Source organism: Lithobates pipiens, unplaced genomic scaffold (assembly GCF_037356315.1).
Source record: "Lithobates pipiens isolate NorthernLeopardFrog02 unplaced genomic scaffold, aLitPip1_a1.2 Scaffold_16, whole genome shotgun sequence".
NCBI lineage: Eukaryota > Metazoa > Chordata > Amphibia > Anura > Ranidae > Lithobates > Lithobates pipiens.
The window spans coordinates 42,903,232-42,921,853 of NW_027507748.1; the positions used below are offsets into that span (position 1 = coordinate 42,903,232).

General features: G+C 44.4%; 1 pseudogene; it reads right to left on the reverse strand.

Moving 5' to 3' along the window:
- Window positions 1–304: 304 nt before the first annotated feature.
- On the reverse strand, window positions 305–505 carry LOC143986344 (U2 spliceosomal RNA; annotated as a pseudogene).
- Between the last annotated feature and the right edge of the window lie 18,117 nt (window positions 506–18,622).

Sequence of the window (18,622 nt, forward strand, 5' to 3'; positions counted from 1 at the left end):
TTTGCCACTTCAGGGGCACATTCACCACAGGCTTTCGTTACAACCCTGACCAACAACCCAGACCAGAGCAGCACCCACCCCAGCCAGGAAGGCCTGAAGTTCTGGCGGTTTGGGGAGTGCCCTGGATGAAGACTCAACCCTCGCTCCCATCACTCCTACCTAATTACATTCAGGAAGACCCGGCGTTCTCTCCCGAATAACTGACTGGAGATAGAACTACCCCAATCTAGGCCAGAAGGCCAGGGTCCCGACCCTCTGGTCAGACCCAATGCAGCACTCATCCTCACCAGGAGCAACCTTCCAGACAGCTTCAGACTCGACCAGTGGTCAGCCCCCAGTAATCTGTCGGATAGCTTGAAATAAACCCTGCTGAAAACTGCCCTTCCAGGCACAATTACATCATTGGATTTGCATAGCCCTGCTATAGAAGTAGCACAGCGCCTCCTCTGGCAACTGATAAGAACAGATACTACACTTGATCTTAGCCAATAGGCCGAGACAAAATATGTATCATCATCAGAGTTGTACTGTGGATACTCAATAACATAGAAAGTGCCACGTCCTAATCATTTTTTTCCTCTGCCTACTTGAAACTCAGTGAGAAGATATATCTGAAGAGAAAGCTGGTTAATGAGATTTGGTCAGCCCTGGGTCTTCTTGAATACTGGGGCCGAACTGTCTGGGTGGGCACTGACCTGAGTCAACTAGGTTTGTCCAAGTGACTAGTTGTGAATTAGCTTACTGTTTAAAAAGATTATTGTTTATGTTGACTGTTCCTTAGATGTGCTAATTATATTACTGTTTACAATTTGCATTGTTTAGGATAATGTGATCAGGGTTTTATCTGATTGTGTGGTATATATTCTGTGTGAATTTACAATAAAGTCAATACCAGTTTGCACCTAAGCTAGTATCGTCCAGTTCTTGGGTGTAATGCTCAGCTATAATACCTGGTTCCTGTGTTCCAGGGTGGAGGAAGCTATATCTTGACAGAGGCAACCAAGCAGGGTGCTAGGTGGTCCGTCACACTTCCTATCACCATGTTGTAGATATTGTCATTATACTCAACAATCAATTTTAGTTTCTTTTTTTTTTGGCTTTTCTCTGTTTTAATAAAATTGTATTAATGTTTTTTCTAAATACCACAGTAACAGTGTATTCATTATTCAAGAGCAAAATTAATTACCCACAATGCAGGAGAAATAGACATCAAAAAACATGAAAAAGACATTGATGATGGATATTTGCATAAGCAAACAGGTCAAAACATAGGTCCAAGATATCAGCAACGTTACTTGGGATGGGAACTGGTCCAATGGATTAATCATAAAGTGCCTGGCAAGGCACAACAAACGAATGTGACAATAAGTGCTCATGCACACGGACGTTTTAAAAAACTGGCTGCAAAGCTAGCTCCAACGCCTGGAAAAATCTTTGGTAAAAACGTGATTTTTACCACGTTTTGCATTGGCGTTTTTGCGCGTTTTTGCGCGTTTTCCCGCGATTCGCGTTTTTACAGCTCTAGCTCCACGCCACGGAACGCACTGGTCCTGGGTTTTTTTTACAGCTTAAAAACGCCTATGCCATTTGCAGCTCAAAAACGCCTAGGTGGGCATGAAGCCATAGACTAACATGGACAGCCGTTTTTAAGCTGCAAAAAAAGCTCAAAAAAGCGGCTGTAAAAACGTCCGTGTGCATGAGGCCTTATGACCATCTTCATACAAGATGGCCTTTATCCAATGAAGAGCAAGCAGAGAATCATCAATAAATCATCAATAAAAGGAGGGCAGAAGGAAGAAGAAAAAAGAAGGAAGAAAAGCAGAAGCCACTGCCCGATAAAGGACCCATAGTAGCTGCCACCACAACAGTCATTAAAGTGGTTGTAAACCCTTACAAACTAGACAGCGGCGCACAGGCGCACTGGGCAGGCCGCAGATCGCGGCGATATGCCACGAGTGTCGGCTCCCGTGCGCATGCACGTGAGTGATGTCATCACGGCTCCAGCAAATCACAGCGCCGGAGCCACGAGACCCAGAAGTCGCTCCGGGATCCATGGCAGCGGGGAGGAAGAAGACGGAGGACCGCTTCGGGGGCTTCGTTCTCAGGTAAGTTATTCATAATGAGCTAGTATGCTATGCATACTAGCTCATTATGCCTTTGCCTTGCAGGGTGTGTTTTTTATTTTATTTATTTTTTCCCTTTACTTCCTCTTTAAGTAGAGGGTTGAAGACATTGCATTCATGGGTTTCAGACTCTCTAAAACCATGAGGGAGTATCTCGCGAAATGCTAACTAACTTTATCATTAGTCATTATCCATGTTGGTTTCCTGGCAGATGCTATAGCTATTTTAGCTGGCTCTTTATTTTTTAGCAGAATGGTGCAGTGCGTACAATTGAAACTAACACCGGGTGCAAAAAAAAGTGAAGCGCATAAAAAGTGCACAGGGAGCACACAGGGCCCGGATCCCCCACTGCACAAGACTGCTGATGGGGACTGGGGTACATGTGGTCCACCTGGCCAAAACCAGCCAGACCCCATTCTTCATGGGATGAGAGAATCATGCCACGTGCCCTCTCCCTAAAGACTTTTAGGGCAAGTTTAAGGACCTACACCCTGCTAGTCAGGAATTAGTAAAAGCGTAAAGTGCTGTGCAAAATACATACAAACATAAAAAAGGAATGGGGATAAAGGAAAAGTGCTTTAGATGCCCAGTCCAAGAGGTAGGTATGAAAAAAAGCATGCAATAAGTGCTGTGACCAAGGTGCCATAAAGAAATTTATAGTGAGCTCCAACCACCAAAAAGGAATTTATAGTGAGCTCCCCCCTCCCCCGCAAGTTTTTCTGGCACCCATGGACTGCCGCTCCAGGGGCACAAGCACCGCAAGCTTTATTCAACCCAATCAACTTTAGTTTCACAAAGACAGCATCATATACCATTAACTGTGTTGGCTGGCAATCACACGGTAGAAAAAGAAAGGGGGACTTGGAGGGGTGCCAAGGGAGTGCACCTAACTTCCATTAATTTCCTCATATGATAAATGAAAGTTGAGGGCCTCACTATGGAAATAATATGATGAAGCACCTTGGTAGAGAAAACACAGACGACTGCCTAATAGGGCCTATGGGCTGCACAATAAGTACTATAGGGCACAGGCTCAGCACCTAATGTTTTTCTTATAACTCTTATGCCGCGTACACACGACCGGACTTTCCAGCAGAATAGGTCAGACGGAATCATTTCATCGGATATTCCGATCGTGTGTGGGATAATCCTATCATTTTTCTTTTAAAAATTCCTAGAAATAGAACATGCTTCAAATCTGTCCGACGGACTCAATTCCTATCGGGAAAACTGTCCGTCTGTATGCTGGTCCAACGGACCAAATACGACGCAAGGGCAGCTATTGGCTACTGGCTATTGAACTTCCTCTTCCAGTCCCGTCATACATCATCACGTTCAAAATGAATGGGCTTTCTAACAGACTTTAGTCCGTTCGTGTGTGGGCAAGTCCGTTCGTTCAGAAGTCCGTCATAACTCCTTTGAAAGTCCGTCGGGAAGACCTTCAAAAGCCCCATGCACACTATCAGTTTTTCTGCTGAGTTTTTCCTTCAGATTTACCAAAACCATATAATATGAGGTCAAACCTTAGGAGTTTCAATTTGTATGCAATCAGGCAGGCCCTTGGTTTTGGTAAATCTGAAGGAAAAAGTCAGCAGAAAATCTGATAGTGTGTATGGGGCTTGACCTTTTCTGCCAGAAAGTCTGGTCGTGTGTATGCGGCATTAGAAAACCATCAGCTCTGCATTGGTCTCTATGAATGGGTCCTGCTAACCTGATAAGCTCTCTTTTATTTATCCTATATCTCTTAACATGCAATAGACAGGGCTTGCATAAAGCGAAACCCAAGCCTTATCTTTGGGCTAAAAAATGCTTATTGTGATTTCTCTGCACACCGCAAGCTTCTCCAATGTGCATTAGAGGTTGCAGCACGTCAGATAAGAGTCCCTCTCATTTCCTGGCTGTAGGTTGTCCCGTGTCATCCAGCCCTTTGCCCTCCGCTTGACTGTTCCTGGCCACCCCTTTCATTCATTGGGTTTCAGTTCTTTTAATCATGGATGCTCAGCATCACAAATGAGCATTACCTAGGGAAGTTTGCTTGGAAATCCAGCCGGCCTAGAAACGCCCACTTCTCCAGACTAACATCCACCCATCACGGCAATCTGATATTTGCCAAACTCCTCACCAAGGGCCAGCCCACTGCTTCCATCAGAGCTGAGGACTCTTGAGATTAATATTGAGGCATGGCGCTGTGATATTTCAGCATGTGGGCTAGGTGTAGTGTGTGTATTAAACACACAGAGTCCAAGTAAGGCAATGAAGTATATTGTAGAAAAGGTTCAACACAACTTATGGTAGGTAGGTACACACATGCGGAGCCACTTCTGAACAGGGACAGTGGTCTGAAGACTTAAAGTTACAGACTGCCTGCAACAAGGCCAGTCCACACCCAAAGGGAAGGCTTCCTGAAGAGAGGTAAATGTTGTCCCTGCATTGTCCCTACGCTATCCACTTGCATAAAGTACACCATGCCAGGGAGATGGAGTTTTAAATAGACTCTGCCTGACCAAAGATGGTCGCTAAACTCACATGGAATGCCAGGATCCATTTGGATAGCTGCCACCCTGTGACCGAGGAAATCATAGAGGAACTGAGTTCCTCTCAACTTCCCCCTCCATCTGCATTGCTGCTGCAGTCCAGTGCTACCTGCAATGGAGAATACAGACTGCACCTGTCTACAAGCACCACTGCAGTTTGTAACTGTGCGCTGTGTAGGCCCCACATTCTACATTCACCTTAGGCCCCACATTTACTCAAACCAACCCTTGGCAATTGGAGGAAATGAAGCATCTCTAACGTTGGTGAGAAACTTGATGATGGATGAAAACAAAAGCCAGCAATATATGACAGCAAGGTCTCACCACTACAGTCCTCAAAAACATTCCTTTCTGGCCAACTGACCCATCAATAATACAATTACTAGTGGTTCATGAGTTTCCTTTACCAGTGCACCAAACTGGAGAATTTCTATGTTAAAGTGTTACTAAACCCAGGATCCTGTATTCACGATATTTGCTCTCCGAGAACATGGAAATGTAACTATTTTTAGTAAATATAAACTGCTAAATACCCTTTCTCATCAGCAGTATATAGCAGTCTTGTGACCTCTATCAGTGTCTGGTTAAGGCATGTAGGAGGAGTTTTCATTCTCCTCTCACTGTCCTATAAGCCCTTGTACACACAGTCGGACATTCTGACAACCAAATCCGTCTGATTTTTTCCGACGTATTTTGTCCGAAACTGTTGCATACACACGGTCGGACAAAGTTGTCGGAAAATCCGATCGTTCAGAACATGGTGACGTTATTTCGTTATGACGGGACTACGTTCAGGCTAGTAGCCAATAGCTTTGGTGTAGGAATTTGATCTGAGCATGCGTGGCACTTTGTCCGATCAGAATTCTCTACACATGATCGGACAAAGTCCGAACGGATCATGTTGTCAGAAAATTTTATAGCCAAGCTGGAAAACTTGGTCCGTCGGAATATCAGTCCGATGGAGCCCACACACGGTCGGATTACCTGACAACACGGTCCGATCGGACATTTTCCGTCGGAATGTCCGACCGTGTGTACAAGGGCTAAGACTGTATGTCCCCTGACCCTCTGTCTGGACAGTGCTGATTGGCCCTGTGCCAATTACATGCACCCTCTCGAAAATAAAATAAAAGAAACTCTCTAGCAATACACACCAAAGTGAGCATGTGCAGAGTGCCCCAAATGCTTTGTACTAATAGCAGATGTATTGGGAACTGTGGAATAAGGGAAGGCTCAAATAAGACAGGATCAAACAGCCTTTTTACACAATACAGAGGATTAACTCTAGTGAGTGTAACAATCATAATTTACTGTATATGCAGACTGATTTTACTGTTGTGGGTTTAGTAACACTTTAACCACTAGCCGACCAGCTGCCGTAATTCTACTGGGGCAGGTCGGCTCTCCTGCGCAAATTGCCATAGCTGTACGTCAGCCCTTTAAACAGCTATAGCAGACGTACACCCTCTGCATGTGGCCAGCAGGCGCGATGTCCGCCGGCACGAGAGCCGGAACGGGGACGTGTGTGTTAGTAAACACACACATCCCCATTCTGTCAGGAGAGGAGAGACAGATCGTCTGTTCCTACTAGTTAGGAACAGATTCCTACTAGTTAGGAACAGAAATCTGGCTCCTCCTCTAGTCAGTCACACCCCCCACAGTTAGAAACACACACGAGGGAACACATTTAACCCCTTGATCGCCCCCTAGTGTTAACCCCTTCCCTACCAGTGACGTTTATACAGTAATCAGTGCATTTTTATAGCACTGATTGCTGTATTAATATCAATGGTCCCAAAAATGTGTCAAAAGTGTCCAATCTGTCTGCCGCAATGTCCCAGTCCTGCTAAAAATCGCAGATTGCCACCAGTACTAGTATTAAAAAAAATTATAATAAAAATGTCATAAATATAGCCCTTATTTTGTAGACACTAAAACTTTTGCGCAAAACAATCAATATATGCTTATTGCAATTTTGTTTTACCAAATATATGTAGAAGAATACATATCGGCCTAAACTGAGGAAGAAATTTGCTTTTTTAGATTTTTTGGGAGGATATGTATTATAGCGAAAAGTAAAAAATATTGTTGTTTTTTTTCAAAATTGTCATTCTTTTTTTGTTTATAGCGCAAAAAAACCCCCGCAGAGGTGATCAAATACCACAAAAAGAAAGCTCTATTTGTGGGGGGAAAAAAGATGTAAATTTTGTTTGGGTACAATGTTGCACGACTGGGCAATTGTCAGTTAAAGCGATGCAGTGCCATATCGCAAAAAATGGCCTGGTCAGGAAGCGGGCAAATCCTTTTGTAAATGTCTAAATAAGAAAATAAAGAGTCTTTCCCAACACAGAGATAACCTGCTCACTTTATGAAGTCATTGCGATAGTTTGTGAATGATGCTTACCACAAACATTGAATAAAAGTCACCAAAGTCTCTTCTCTCGCATCATTGACGGTCATCTGTCCAAATGTACTGAGCATTGCGAAGGCCACTTGTCAAGCCGTTTTAGAAGTGGATTAGCTAAGGCTTTATTTAGAGTCTACATCACATTTCTGTTTGTCTGGACTGGTCTACGAGTGACATCTGTCCACCCAGATCAGCAAACCGCAGATTAAAAATAAAAAGCGGCTGTTTGAAACCTGGTAAGTGATATGTGGAGCTCACATGCTGAACCTATAGAAGGATAACTCTCCAGCACACAATAAAGCACTACCCTAACCTAAAGTGCATGTCTAGCCCAAAGTTTTTTCATACTTTGGATAGAGTGGGGAAGGGATAGAACCCCTGTCAGGTTTTTACTGTTATCCTGAGCTTCATTCGAGAGATGTATCCACACTTCCTGTCCTGATGAGAATGGTTTACCAAATAGGGAGGGAAGGGGACTCGCCGACAGCAACACAACAAGAAAGTGAGGGGAAATCTCTCTAACAGAGCCTTGGAGTCCTGATTCTTTTCAAAAGCATCCAAAACTATTTTTTTTGCTTGACATACACTTTAAAGAAGAATTCCAGGTATGGATACCTATACATAGTTATATTGGTCCAGCTTGCAGCTTAATTAGAGTAAAACTGGTAATCCACAAAATCAACAATAAGTAATGGCATTAGTAAACAGTAAAAGCAATGATAATCAATAATGTGATAACTCCTCTGTAAACAGTAGGCTATATCCACTTTAGAGTGCAATCTGTATAATTGTTAGCGATGAAATGTAGAACTCCCTAAACAGGTACCTCTTACTATGGACAAATGGACAATAGAAATGGCGCTTATGAAGCAGCTGAGTGAGCAGTCCTTGGCCCAGTTTTTTCAGCTGTCTAGCGTTGGGGCCCAGTCTTTATGATGGTGCACATGAGTACAATACCAGTAGAATCTGCATGCAGTAAATAATGCTAAGTTAGATGGCCAGTCCCTATGTACTCAGTCTTTGATAGCAGCAACAGGTTAATGGCAGCAGTGTCCTCTCACCAGTCCAAGCAGTACCGCAACAGGGTTCCTGCGGTTCAGATGTTGGCTCACTTCTGCATCTGACTGGAGTGACTCCAGTCCTCAGCATACAGCTGCAAGCTTGTGGCAGGTTGATGTGCACAAAGGAATAGCGATGTGCACACCTCAGCCTCCTCGCAGCAAAGAGAAAATTCCTCAGTATTCAGCCTGAGAAAACACAGCTCTCTCTCACTCGAATTATACCCATTTCACAATGGGAAATGTAGTCCAAGGGTTCATAGACTGTCATAGTAAAATTTATTTCCATCTCCCATGGTTCACTGCTGCCAACCATCAAATCTTCTGGGCCCCTTCTGATTGTCAGCTCCCCTGGTGGATGGAGGCGAGGTAGTATTAACCCATTCAGCTGAAGTCCATTGGTAGCACAGAGGGCATGCCAACACAATGTCCTAAGTCACTCTCTGTCTTTAGCAAAGCACCTGGCTACAGTTAGTTTAGGTATGGGTAAACATACGGTTTAGCAGGCCCCAGGCTCCTTCTCGGTTATTAATTTTTTACTTGTATGTGTGAACATTTTATACTAAAGGACCACACAGCTACTGTGTGACACTAATACCCTCATCCATTCTGCGATATAAGTGTTTGTGTCTCACTGGTATTCCATATTTCTGCGATGACTGGTGTTCTTAAGATCAAGCATAATTCTCGCCAGCAGACATTCTGAGAAGAAGGTACGGTATGTATGTATAGAGTTTAAACTACTTTGATATATGTCTGAACAAGACACATAACTTTGCCTTGTGTGGAATCTGCAGTGGGAGGACATATATTATAACAGTGTTTTCAGTTGTTTGTTCTGCTTTCAGGTCCTTGAAAACCATGGGCACCTAATTTTAATATTCTCTAAATGCTAAAAAAACGAAATATTGGGCTTACTAAGGTGTTTAATTGGTTGAACTGGATGGACTAGTGTCTTTTACATCAACTATGTAATTAAGTTACTTTGTTTCTCATCTGGGGTGTTGCGGTGCCCTGCGGTGCCATTTGACTTCCCCAGGAATGCCTCAAACACAGTACTCAGTTTGCCTTGGATCAGCATCATGAGTTGCCATTGTGCAGGCAGGCCAGCGGCCAGCACCAAATCTACCACGAGGCAAACAAAGCGTTTGCCCTGGGCAGCATTATTCGGAGGGCTGCGCCGCCCAGTGGCTCAGTCCAGTGCTGATCCTCAGAGGGAGGCTGTGTAGAGAGCGGAACCCGGACACGGTGTGCAGTAGAGGAGCAGTGCAGAGCCCGGCTGTATCCTTCCACTTCCTCCCTCTGTCAGGACACTCACACATGCAGCACCGTCTAGGGAAGGGGCCGGAATGATAATGATGAATGATGATGGATTTACAATGACAAGGAATTGGTCTGCCAAATTCCTCTCGAGGAGGTCTCTAAGTGAGCAGTTAAAGGATTCCACCACCAAAGTGGGACCTGCTATGGAAGAACATCCAAGAGAAGCATCTGGCAGGCCAGTGATGACCTACTGACCCTGTCCTCTGCCCCACTGACCCCAGTCCTATATTCTGCTGACCCCATTCTAAGTCCCGCTGACCACCTTCTATGTCCCACTGACCCCATCCTCTGCCCCATTGACCACGTATGTGCCACTTGAACAAATCATGTCTCAGGGTCTGATAAGGAAGCCGCAGCTGTTCACTGTAAACAGCTGCAGCTTCCTCATCAAACCCTGAAACAAGAACGGTATACTGTGGCTGGGGCGGGGTGGGGGGGGGGGCAGGTGCCTGATTTTTTACTTACCTAGGGCAGCACAAAACCAAAATACACCACTGGCCAGCACCATAACAATGAAGCTCTACGACAGGATGCACAGCGTCCTTCGTTGCTATGGGGTTATTTGCAGTGTCGGCTGGCGGTACCACCCGGTCCTGTCAGTCAGGTCCAGAGCACTTACCCCATCCATGATGGGCATCACGGGTGGCGGGTATCACGGGCGGCTTACCCTTTTCTCCTCCGCAGGCATCATGGGCGCCGGGCATCACAGGCACAGCGGGTTCCCCTTCCCGTGCTCGGTGGCTTCCGTCCCCTCCCTCCTCTGCTATGGCAGCCAATCAAAACGCTTCTCCTTTTGGCCAATTGTAAACAGGTCTCAGACCCGCCACTTGATTGGCGCGGAGGATATTTAGTGTGAAAATAGCGAATATTAATTCGCTATTATCACACAACCTATTAGAGCTTCTGTTTTAATCGCGTGCTTCAAAAAAAACACCCCCCTATTGGAATTCATGTATCCGGTGTCCTGTAAGGGGCAAACCTCTGCCTCGCTGCTGGAGCCATGTGAAGGGGGGGAACCTGTTGTAATGGGAAATTTAATATGAAGGGGAAATCTGACGTGATGGGTGTAGTGCAGTGGTTCTCAACCCTGTCCTCAAGTACCCCAACAGGCCATTTAAAAAAAAATTTTTTTAGGGGGTTTAACTTGGATAGAGAGAAGGGTAATATGGGATGCCCACTTGACTTTAGTAGAACTTAAAGGGAGAAAAATGGCCTGGTCATGAAGTGGGGTAAATCTTCCAGAGCTGAAGTGGTAATGAAAGGTAGGAGTATCACATGTGGTCTCATGGGAGATCACACTAAATCCATTGATTACCTCTTTAAAAAAAATGATTTATTACTTTGCCCTCATGGGAGTTCAGAGCTATACATACGTAAATATACATGTATACAAATACAGGCATCCCTTTCTCATACAGCTACACGATGGGGAAAGTGTGCTAATCATATGTCATGACTATCTCCACAGCTCCGTAATCTGCTGAGTAGTGTTACAAAAACAACTCAGTGACTGAATAAAGCCATTGTTAAATAAGATGAAACTGCATAAAAGATATGTAAACCTAAATCGGGCCATGAATGGATCGAAATTCAGCTGGTTCAGCAGGGACAGGCCGAATTTCATTCCATGTGTGGCCACTGCAAGTTGATCAGAAGTTGATCTACCATTTTTGGCCTACAGAATCTGCATTGGGCTATAACAAAATTTAAAGAAACTATCTTGACAACCAGATATTTTACTCTAGATCTGTACTTACATGTACGAGTTAATGTAAATCACTGTACAATGTGCACATTGCATCTCTGTGAATTTATTGCAAAAACAATAAAAAAAACTATTGTAATAAAAAAATTTAAAGAAACTACGTGATACTGCTGAAGGAATTTCCCTACTGCTTTTTAGGGTATTCTGTATCCTTCACTATCGTTCCTCCAGACCAGTGGTCTCTAAACTGCTTTTCTTGCCTCTATCTGGCCCTATACCTATCTGGTATAATTCCTGCCATTGACACCAATGATGGAGCACTATTTCTTCCACTGACACCATGGATGGCAAACTATTCCTCTCACTAACACCAATGATGGGGACTATTGTTCCCACTGACACCAGTGATGGGGGACTCTACCTCCCTCTGACACCAATGATGGGGGATTATTCCGTACACTGACACCAATGATGGGGGACTATTCCTCCCACTGACACCAAAGATGGGACACTATTCCTCTCATTGACACCAATAATGGGGTACTATTCCTCCCACTTATACCAATGATGGAGCACTATTCCTCCCACTTATACCAATGATGGAGTACTATCCCTCCCACTTATACCAATGATGGAGCACTATTCCTCCCACTTATACCAATGATGGAGCACTATCCCCCCCACTTATACCAATGATGTGGCACTATTGTTCCCACTGACACCAGTGATGGGGGACTCTACCTCCCTCTGACACCAATGATGGGGGATTATTCCGTACACTGACACCAATGATGGGGGACTATTCCTCCCACTGACACCAAAGATGGGACACTATTCCTCTCATTGACACCAATAATGGGGTACTATTCCTCCCACTTATACCAATGATGGAGCACTATTCCTCCCACTTATACCAATGATGGAGCACTATCCCTCCCACTTATACCAATGATGGAGCACTATTCCTCCCACTTATACCAATGATGGAGCACTATCCCTCCCACTTATACCAATGATGTGGCACTATTCTTCCCAATGACACCATTGACGGGGCACTATTCCTTCCACTAACACCAATGATGGGGTATTGTTACCGATGCCAGGACATTTTATAGTCCCACTGGCCTTTAGAGTCTGAAGGATAGTAAACTGGCCCTTTGTTTAAAAAGTTTAGGGACCGATGCTCTGGACAACTGATCCAATAAAATACCAAAAAACTAGATTGATGGAGTGGGCACTGTTGCCATTGGTAAGTCAGTGAGTGCCTGGATTCAGAAGCAAAGAAAATCATCAGTAGAAAGGCTAGGAGGGCCCATACAATCCAGCAGCTCCTTTAGGGGTCATTCCCATAAATGCGTTTCACTTCAACCATTTGCTACAGGTAGGTGTGTGGGGGGGGGGGGGGGTATTTTCATGCTTAACAACATTCCTGGAATCTCTGGAACAATCTCAACATTTGAAGCCCAGTCTTGTTGCAGTCAGTACTACGTGATAACATCAGTTTAAAGCCCGGCCATTCAAAATTTTTAACCAAGAATTTTTGTTCGAATTTTGCACCATTAGTGGGCTGCAGCAATAGTGTGGCCATCACATTTGAGTGATCAGGCAAGAATTTCAAATCAATGATGGGAGAATAATGGGAGAAATATGATCGAAAATGAAATGCGCATGAGCTGTGACCAGGACAGAAAAGAAGGTTGACAGCCACAAAATTTATTTTCAGTAGCAACATGAGGTGAAATTGAAGGTTTGGTTGGTCAAATTTCGAAATCACTGATGGCCCCATCGGATTACAAAACTCAGAATTTTCAGATTTTCAAAAGATAATTAGTTTGCACACAGAGGAAATGGCTTTCCTGAAACCTGGGGTTGATTCCTCCATCAACACAGACAGTTTTGATGCAGGAATCCCTCCTTCGGGGCCATTGTCTTCTCTAAGCTAAGGGAGGGTTAGGGAGGCTATCTCTGCCAGGAGAAGACAGTGATTATTGCTAGCAGCTATAGCAGGAAAAACCTGGCATACCCAAGTTGATTGACCGATCAACTTGGTACATTCAGCCTGCCCATGAATGGTTTGAATTCTTGCTGAAACAGTGGAGATTCAAACCGTGTATGGACTGCCTAAGGCCTACTAGAGTGATTTTCAGCTTCTATGGGGGATCTCACAGGTATGGCACATACTGGACATTCATTGGTTCAACCCTGGCCTCTGAACTATCCTTTCGGCCCCACATCCAAACACTGTCTAAGTCTTGCCGCCTCAACCTCCACAACATCTCCAAAATATGCCTCTTCCTAACCAATGGCACCACAAAGCTCGTTCACTCCCCGGTCATCTCTTGTCTCCACTACGGCAACTCCCTACTGATGGGATTGCCTTTACATAGTCTATCCCCCCTTCTACTCCTCTCTACCAATCCCTCCATTGGCTTAAGCTCACCCAAAAAATTAGATTCAAAATACTAAAAACGACTTACAAAGCCATCTACAACTCCGCCCCACGCTACATCACTAACCTAGCCTCAAAATACCAATCTACTCATTCCCTTCCAAGACCTCTTGCTCTCTAGTTCCCTCGTCACCTCCTCCTGTGCTTGCCTCCAGGACTTTTCCAGAGAGTCTCCTATCCTATGGAACTCCCTACCCCAATCTGTCCAACTATCTCTTATGCCGCGTACACACGACCGGGCTTAAGTCCGACAGACTTTCGATGGAGTTCTGACGGAGTTCTGACAGAGTTCTGACGGAATTTTCGAATGAACGGACTTGGCCACACACAATCACACCAAAGTCCGACAGATTCGAATGTGATGACGTATGACTGGACTAGAATAAGGAAGTTCATAGCCAGTAGCCAATAGCTGCCCTAGCGTCAGTTTTTGACAGTCGGACTAGCATACACACGAGCGGATTTCTCGGTAGGAACTGGGTCCGGCGGAGTTCTGGCGGAAAAATTTGAAACATGTTCCATTTCTAAAGTCTGTCAGACTTTTGCGAATCAAAAGTCTGCTGCAGCCCACACACGATCGAATAGTCTGCCGGAATTGTTCCGTCTGACTTTTGATGTTGAAAAGTCTGGTCGTGTGTACGCGGTATTACTCTGCTTGCTTTTAGATGCTCCCTGAAAAAACTTCTCTTCTGAGAAGCCTACCCTGCCCCCACCTAACAACTGTACTTTAATTTTTCTCCATCTGATCACCATTCCCCCCCCCCCCCCCCCGCAGGTATTAACTTTTGTATCACTTGACCCTCCCTTTTAGATTGCAAGCTCTAATGAGCAGGGCCCTCTGATTCTTCCTGTATTAAATTGTATCGTAACTGTACTGTCTGCTCCCAACATTTTGAGATGGGAATGAGGGACACCTACTAGCAAACGTATGCAGGCATAGGACAGACCCCCCTGCCAGACCCCCTTAAAGGAGAATTATCCTACCATAAAAGTTAATCAAATCCACAATGATTTTTTTTTTTTACCACTACTATTACTTTATATTGGCTCTTAAAATTTACTAATGCAGCAATTTAGAATTTAGATGAAAGGTTTAGCTCTGGGGAACACTTTTTGAAAGATAAAAAGTGCATTTTATGTACAACTATATAGATCAGACCAAAATGAGGGACAAATGAGGAGGAATGAGGGACAGAGGGACATTGGTCCAAATCAGGGACAGTCCCTCGAAATCAGGGACAGTTGGGAGCTATGATGTTGTAAGGCGCTGCGCAAACTGTTGGCACTATATACATTTTGCATAATAATAATAATAATAATACATTTATGTTAATATTGCAATACATGAAATTCAGCTTTAATATTTTCCTGGGAACTAAATCTGAAAATGGTGTTATAATAATCCAGACAGAGATGTATGGGGAAACAAGCCGGTACTGAATTGTAATGTCCTTTCCATAAAAGCTTGGATAAACAAGTGCATACATTGTCCTCAATAATGAATGAGCTCCGCACTATTTCCTTACTGTGGAAGTTCTATTCTTCTGTTGTTTAAGATAAGTTTCTTAACATGTTTTTTCACGCTGCCATTAGAATGGTCTTTTCATCATTTTATGAGGTTCCGATTGATCCAAAACAATAACAGGACTTCTAAAATAATCAAACTCCCATAGATTTACATTTTATGAGACAGCAACAATCACATGGGACATAATGACACAATGAGGGTGATGTATACTGTAACCATAGATAACATAAATGGGCCTTCCCTTGCAGACATTTTGCAGATAAGAATGCTGTAATATAAAACTAAGGTTTTGTGTCCATTTTTATTAGTTTTTTTTCTTTTTAATATACATTTATATTTTGTGGGGGGGGCTGAATTGGCAGCAGTAAACCACTCGCGAGGCAGGCCACTACTAACTAAACTCTGGTCAGTCCCTGATGAACAGGGCGCCTACTAGTGTGTTTCCCCAAACAAACAGGCAGCACAGGTACCTTTGTAGTGTTCTGTCAGCGTTCAGCTTTTTCACCCAGCAGCAAGCTTCCACAGCAGTGAAAAAGTCAATGGCCTGAAACTGAGTGAAACTAGGAGGAGGGCTAATATGACTGGGGGGTGCAGAAGAGGCGAAGTAGTAATGGAGTGAGTTTGGGTAAAATGTAGTGGGCTTACCGGATTGGAGGGTTTGGGGCGTAGGATGTGTCCTGTAGTGACTTGTGCCACATCAGATGGGTTTCTCCCACCCTCCCTGCCCTGGTTTTGTTTTTTGGTTGGTGGGAGCCTCCTGCCTTTTTTTGAGGTGCTTGCGGGTGTTTAGTGGGTTTAGATGGCCAATTCGTTTTTCCTTGGTCCGTTGGTCTTGGTCTATTGGGTCTTTGAAGGTGGTGCTGGTTCAAATTGTGGAGAATTATAGGTTGGGTCCATCTTAGTTATGGGTGTCCCTTCCTAATAATAAAAAGTGGGGGAAAGCACTGCGCTAGGACTAAATTAACGAAAAAGGACAGCTGCCAACACTTAAAACAAACAAAGTTCAACAATCAAAAAGTAAAAAATAGTGTAGCGCTTCTACAATAGTGGATGTGATAAACACGCACATAAACGAAAAATTGTATATAAAGTAAATGGTCACATGGGGAAGTCCATAATTATATGAAACAAAGTCCAATTGGAATGGGTAAACACTTCCGTGATGTAACTGGAAGATCTCCAGCTGATTTTTCTTCCTTCCAGAGCTGGAGATCTTCCATCAGCTGGATAAGAAACCACCCTGATGTTCCATTCGTGAGATACACCGCATGGTTTACAGCTGTTTGGAGTTTCCTCACCATTCTGACGGACCCTTATTGATCCACTCTCTGGTCCTAGGTCAGGACCCCAAGCCTTCTAGACTCAACCGTCATATGACCGTGTGAGTCCAACACAGTTGGTAAGAGTATTTATCTACCTTTCTAATGTCTACAGACAAGCTGATTTACATGGGCATATCTGATTAGTAAGACCTCTCTATCTCCCTTGAAGCGGTCTAACCATCCCTGTACCAGTTACATCACGGAAGTGTTTACCCATTCCAATTGGACTTTGTTTCATATAATTATGGACTTCCCCATGTGACCATTTACTTTATATACAATTTTTCGTTTATGTGCGTGTTTATCACATCCACTATTGTAGAAGCGCTACACTATCCTTCCTAATAATACGTTGGTAACATCGGGGGTTCTAATTAGGTTGTATCTGGTAGTACGTAAGTAGATAATGAGGTGGTGTAATGGCGGCTGGGGGCCTTTTATTAGGTGTCAGATACAACCGGTTTGTTGTAATTATATCAGCCTTCAAAGACTTTAGACCTGGCTGGTTTGTTTATGTGTTATGCACTGTATTATATGCATTAAGATTGTTCTCTTTAATATTGTATTTAATAGTTTTTGTAATAAAAAGGCTGCAATGGCCATTCTACACTAAATGTAATGTTGTCGGCTGGTCATTTCGGAAGGGGTTCAGTTGTTTAATGCTGTCAGGAAAGGTTTCACCTACTGGTGGCACTGTCAGATCTTTGGGCTGCAGTACTGGTGTCCACCAGCGGATGTCTCCCAGTAGTCTAGAGCCAACATCTCCTGCAATCAGATGTCACCTGAGACTGATTGCAGGAGGTGTGTATTTATACCCGGCAGATGCTCAAACATTTGCCTTGGTACTTTCCTTAATCCCTGACTTGTATTCCTTAATCTCTACCTTGTGACCTGTAATCCTGTACCTTGGGCCCTGTGTTCCTGAACCCAGCGTCCCTGGACCCGTCTTGCAGACTTCCTCCTGTTGTCCTCTTCCTGTCCCGTCCTGCTCCCTGCTCACCCTGATTGATCTCTCATGTATGACCCTGGTTTGATTGAGTTTATGGTAATATCCAGACATTCCAAGTCTTGCGCGAGATGTGGGAGCCTTCTGCATTTCGGGGGCAGCTCCCAGAAACCCGCAAGTGCTGCTCGATATCCCAGCTACGAGGCTGATCCTGGATAGTCCCCTGGTTCACAATCAGGGATGACCAGTGGTGCAGGAGGGACAGCTTTCATCACCGACCTCCCTGTATAGCTGCCTATGGCCTTTACCCAGCCTGCTGATACGGTGCCTGGTGAATCAGTTCCTGACGCCAAGCTCGCTGCTGCCGCCCAGCTTTTTGTTCCAGTACCCGCTGTTCAGCCTGCCGCTCCAGTTCCCACTGCCTGGTCTGATATTCCAGTGTCTGCTGTCCAGTCTGATGACCCAATGCCTGATGCCCAGCTCGATGATCAAGTTCCAGATGCCTGGCTTTGCTTGGCTGCCTGGCCAGCTGGCTGGTCCCTCGGGTCTCCTGGTGGGATGGGAGAGCTTCCTGCTTGTAATAGGAATCGAGTGTCTAGTAAGCACCTCCAGTTCTGAATGACCGACTCTAAAAAATGGTACTGGGATAATGCCTAAAGCTGCAGACACTATCCCAGTACAGACGCCGCCCCCCCTAAAAAATGGTGCCCCAGACAAACGCCTTGTTTGCCTCATGGTAAATATGCCACTGGACATAAGCCCAATTAATATGAGTTTAGCTTTGACCCATTTTTTGTATCATTTCATAAATAAATGATCATGGATTTCCAGGCTGTCATTTGAAGAGATGCAGAGGAACGTTTTTTTTTTAATCCAAACACCACCCCGGGCCGTGTCTGCCCTATCACCACAACAAATGAAGAGGGATAACTTTCCATGATAAACGTTTATGAGATTGCGGATTACACAGTCCATGCCTATTCTGTATAAATAAAACTCTGACAGCCGTCAGCAAGAATAGCAAGATCACATTCAACTCTTCTGCTGAGTATGTATCATGGAGAAGGTTGTTGAGGTCCGGAGCCTTGAATGATCGATTTGTTCATTTCCATCTTCTTGTTGAAACTCCCAATACACACATAGCCTGCACGGCATGGATTTAAAGCTGAACTCCAGGGAAAAAAATAATTTCCAGAATGTGCTGGGTCCAGCTTAGCTACCACTAAA